Source organism: Triticum dicoccoides, chromosome 4A (assembly GCF_002162155.2).
Source record: "Triticum dicoccoides isolate Atlit2015 ecotype Zavitan chromosome 4A, WEW_v2.0, whole genome shotgun sequence".
Lineage (NCBI taxonomy): Eukaryota > Viridiplantae > Streptophyta > Magnoliopsida > Poales > Poaceae > Triticum > Triticum dicoccoides.
The window spans coordinates 271,429,065-271,434,697 of NC_041386.1; positions in this window are offsets into that span (position 1 = coordinate 271,429,065).

Below are 5,633 nucleotides of genomic sequence, written 5' to 3' on the forward strand. Positions count from 1 at the left end.
GACTTGGAAGAGGCTTTCTCGACAACTTCCAGGGTATATATGTTCGACCTCCAGACACTGATGACTTAAGCCATATAGTTCAATAGCCCGGAGAGTCCGCCAGGAAATTCTGGACAAGGTTCTTAACTAAAAAGAACGAAATTGTCTACTGTCCGGACGCCGAAGCTCTAGCAGCTTTCAAGCATAGCATCCACGACGAATGGCTCGCTCGCCACCTCGGCCAAGCCAAAATCCATGGCGGCCCTCATGGCACTCATGACCCGCTTTTGTGCGGGCGAGGACAGTTGGTTGGCCCGTAGCAAAAACAATGCAAGCGACACCGACACCCCTGATGTTAAAAGCAACAAAGACAAGTCCCGACGCAATAGATACAAGCACCAAAACAACAGTGACAACACTGAGGATACGACGGTCAACACCGGATTCAGTGGCTACAAGTCCGGTTAGCGGAAGATGCCATTCCAAAAGAACAATTCGGGCCCATCCACATTGGACCGCATACTTGATCGTCCATGCCAGATTCACGGCACCCCCGATAAGCCTCCTAATCATACAAATAGAGAGTGATGGGTTTTCAAACAGGCCGGCAAATTAAATACCGAGGACAGGGAAAAGGGATCGCAAAGCGAGGACGATGATGAAGAGCCACGACAACCGAACACAGGGGGACAGAAGAAGTTTCCCCCTCAGGTCAAAATGGTGAACATGATATATGCTACCCACATCCCCAAGAGGTAGCGCAAGCGTGCGCTCAGGGACGTCTATGCGATAGAGCCGGTCGCCCCAAAATCCAATCCATGGTCATCATGCCCGATCACTTTTGATCGCCAGGATCACCCGACCAATATCCGTCATGGAGGCTCAGCCGCACTGCTCTTAGAGCCAATAATTGATGGGTTCCACCTAACTCGTGTCCTTATGGATGGCGGTAGCAGCCTCAATCTTCTCTATCAGGATACAATGCGAAAAATGGGCATTAACCCATCAAGGATCGAGCCTACAAAGACCACCTTTAAAGGAGTCATTCCAGGCATAGCTAGCTTGTGATCCACAGCACGGAGTTAGTCTTCGGACACATAACTACGCACTCAAAGGAGTCATTCCAGGCTCGAGTCATTCTGTTGTATGGGCTCAGTCACATTAGAGGTTGTCTTCGGATCTCCGGACAACTTCCAAAGCGAGGAGTTAGTCTTTGATATCATGCACTCCTCGGACAAACTGCGTTTTCTTGATTCAACGCAGTGCCACACTATGCTTATCTCAAGCTCAAGATGCCAAGCCCACGCGGCGTCATAACATTCAATGGCAATACGGAACGCTCTCTCCGTACAGAAGAGAACACAACTGCCCTAGCAGCAGAAGTACAAAGCAGCCTTCTCAAGCAGAACCTTCATTCGGCTGCCGAGCCCTCGGACACCCTTAAGAGGGTCCGAACTACTCTACAGCAGGAGAGCTCGGCTCGTCAGGAGCTCGACTAGCAATCTGGCCTCCGTCTCAGTCTCGATCAAGCGGTGGCATGCGCGCCGCGGGTACATAACTATGCACATGCACTCAGAATTCCATGTGCATCGACGGAGGCATAGCTAGCTTGTGATCCACAGCACGGCTCAACCGACATCGGATACACACATACTTTCACTTCTGCTTGTTTTCTTGCAGGTTTTAATCCTACAGGCCCCATCGGGTGGTCTGGTTGTCGGTCCTCTTGAAGGATAAATACACCAAGATGGCGAGGAGCACAGACATATGGGGACTTTTTAGGTGATTCTGTTAACGGTAACTCTACCTGTCTTCCAGGACCCACATGCAGCTCTCCCCTGGTTTCAGCATGTTAAATAGCATGTTTCTTATTGCACCACTTGTATCAATGTGCCTTGACATACTAATCACATTACAATGAAAACAGTTTGTAGCTGGAGCTGTAGGACCCCAGCTTTTTACATTTACATCTTTTATGTTTTCTTTCTCTCTTTTCTTTTTTTTCAGTTTCCCGGTGGATAACCCCATCAGGTAGCACCCGTACACTTTGGTACATTTTGATGTTTGCCAGGGGCTTTATAGGACCCCACATTACGGCAACAAAAGTCTGAACACTTCTTATAAGTATAGTTCGGCACCCCGAATTTAGCATTATATGCATTGGCTCCGAATCATGTCTTTGGTTAATAGTTGGGTTGCCTGGCTCCTATGTTTGCTACCCTACATTCCGCTATATCGGCTAGGTTAGTAAAGGGAGAACTACTGTGATTGTGCCCTGGTCTAAACCGGATGAGCACCTCAGTAGAGAAAGCAGAAAACTGACTGTCATGATGCGGCGAGAGCCGGTCTGCTGTTCGGAGGTCTCAAATCGTTGGAGGTTTTTCCGCATTTTGCGAAGGATCGTACTTCCTGATCAGACGCTGACAGCACTCTGGTTCATATGCTAGGGGCTGCGCCTATGTTTTATTATAAAATTCCTATGGCTAAGTGAGGGCGTTCAAGCCGTATAGTCTGGTTGCCTAGTTTGTTGCGCTAAACAACTCCTTCAAGCACCATATAATTGGATCAAGATTGTTTAGATACCATCCCGAACACCTCCGTACTACCTACATGAGGGTAGAAGCCAATGACTAGCCAACCCTCAGATTTCATACAACACGGCCGCACAGGAGGACACAATCAAACCATAAATTATATTACAAAGCGGATTTGTTGTCATCATACAAGACAAAATACGAGTGTATTCACTCGAAAATAATGTCATGCCCGCACTGCGTGGCTACAATACGAGACCCCTCTAGGACATCCGCAAAATAGCGCTCGGGTGTACGGTGCTCCTTGCCCTTCGACGGCCCCTTGGTCAGCTCAATGGCATCCATCTTCACCGACCACATCTTGCAGCGAGCAAAGGCCATCCGGGCTCCTTCAATATAGATCGACCGCTTTACGACCTCAAGCCACGGGCAGGCACTAACAAGCCGCTTCACAAGACCGAAATAGCTGTTGGGTACTGGCGTGGCAGGCCATAGCCGGACTATCAAGTCCCTCATGGCCAGCTCGGGGCCTTCGCAAGTTTGGGCGCCTGAGTCTTAGAATCACGCTCCAAGGACTCATACTTATTGACGGCATACTGAAGCTCTTGCTGAACCTCGCTGACCCGGGCCTCGTGCTTTTCGCATACAGTGTGTTCCTTGGCCGCTTTGTCCTCGGCCTCGGCTAATTCCTTCTTGAGGGCCGCCACCTCGGTCGTGGCCCCTAGCATAGTCCATGACACTTTAGTCTGCACGAAGTATTCATCCTTCTAACATACACGCATAGGTTACTGCATACCTTGGCTGTCCTCCAGATGCTTCTTCCCAAGGCTGAGCTCTTCCTCGGCCCGCTCCAGGCTCCGCTTCAGTTCGGAGACCTCCGCAGTATGAGTGGCAGCAGCTAGCAGCGACGCCTTCTTATTTACATAGACATCATATGTTAGACTCTTACGAAAATTGTTCTGATCCTCTGTTCGGCTTTTCTTTCCGAACACCAAACAGAGCATTAGGGGCTACTGTCTATGCTATCATATTCTTTCTACAATTATTATTACCTCAAAGCCTGTTAAAAGGCTGGTGTAGGCTTCGGTCTACCCACTTTTGGCAGACTGAACCTTTTTGATCACTGTACCCATAAGGACACGATGTTCATCTACAATGGAAGCGCCTCGCAGTGCTTCCAGCAGATATCCGGCGCCTCTGGTCGGACAGAGGTCACCAGCAGAACAGGCACACCCCCTCCTTTTGGAGAAGGCCGTTTGCCGGACTCTGGAGCCGTGTAGGTCTCCGGAATGATATCCGGCCGAGGGCCGAATGGAACTCGGCCCCCACCATCAGTCCCCATGGGGGCTTCTTCCCCCATGTGTCTGGCGGCCGTGGAGTCATCCTTGGACGCCGCCCTGACGATCTCTGGAGCCTCCCCTTGGTCAAGAAAGGCCCTTTGGGACACCAGCTCGTCATCGCCTTTGGGGGAGGTAGAGTGAGCAGGTGGCGGCGACATGCTAGCCATCTCCTTTGAGTCTAGCGAGCCCTCTGTCGAGGATTCCAGAGAACTGTCCCGAGCCGGACTGCAATAGAATAACTTAAACATATTAATATGGCAAAGGGGAAGGGCCATACATTTGGATGAGTATAAGGTCTTTGGTACTTACGAAGCGGCCCAAGGCTTAGTCTGGGGCATTCGTTCTGGTCTGCTATCGACATCCCACACGGAGTTATCCACCAGGGAGCCCTTCCCCCTCTTGGGTGCCTTCGCCTCCAGGTTCATGGAGGCCACCCTTTTCTTCCTTCCCCCTCAGGGGGGGAGTTGTCTTCTTCCTCCTCGTCATCGTCGTCTTCGGTGACCGAAGGGTCAGTCAGATCTTTGGACGACAGGTCCAAAGTATCCTTTCGACGAAGGCCACTCCTGGTTCCCTTGGCCGCTTTCTTGGTCTTCTTCTCTGGCATGTCATAAGGCGCCAGGAACAACATCTTTGTCAGGAGTGGGGTCTCTTTGTCTTCGGTAGTAGGGCTGGACAGTTAATCCACCTCGCTATGTCGGTCCAGACCTATGGAAAAAATTGATAGGAGAGCTTAGACTTCTTTCTCACAATACGCTAGTAAAGATTATGCCTTGAGAGCGTGAAAGAACTTACCAAATTGGCTTGGCACTTTGAGCAAAGCCCACGATCCTCGGTTGTAGGCGGTGGCATCTCGCCGACCTTGAAGAGCACTATCCAGATATCCTCGTGCGTTGTGCCGAAGAGCTCTAGCAGCGTCTCGTGCTTGGCCGGATTGAATTCCCATAAATAGCAAGTCCGCCGTTGGCATGGGAGGATCCGGCGGATGAGCATATCCTGGATCACATTGAAAAGCTTGATCTTGTTGGATATAATGTTCTGGACACACGTCTAGAGCCCTATCAGCTCGCCCGAAGAACCCCAGGTTTAGCCCTTCTCTTGCCAGGAGGTGAGCCACATCGAAACTCTGGATCAGAATTCGGGGGCCACCGTCCAGTTGGTGTCGCACGGCTCGGTGATGTAGAACCACCCCTTCACCGTTTCCACGAAAGAACCTTCAAGCCAGGTGACGTTGGGCATCCTACCCAACATAGCTCCTCCGCAGTCTGCCTGTTGACCGCTCACCACCTTTGGCTTCACATTGAAGGAATTCAGCCATATGCCGAAATGAGGTGGGATGCGGAGAAAGGCCTCGCACACGACTATAAATGCCGAGATGTTGAGGATAAAGTTGGGGGCTAGATCATGGAAGTCTAGCCCATAATAAAACATCAATCCGCGAAAAAACGGGTGGAGAGGGAATCCCAGCCCATGGACAAAATGCGTGAGGAACACCACTCTCTCATGAGGCTCGGGGGTAGGGACGATCTGTCCCTTGGCCGGAAGTCGGTGAACGATCTCCTTGGCTAGGTATCCAGCCTCTCGGAGCTCCTCTATATCTTTCCTCTTAACGGAGGAGGCCATCCACTTGCCGCCGGCTCCGGATCCGTACATGGTTGGGTGTTTGTTTGAATGGGAACGAATGAGGACTTGGGCGTTGGAGCTCAAGAACGGAGAGGCAGGAAGAAAGCGTGGGAGAAGAAAGGGGAATATTATCTCCTTATAAGCGCAATGAATATCGAAC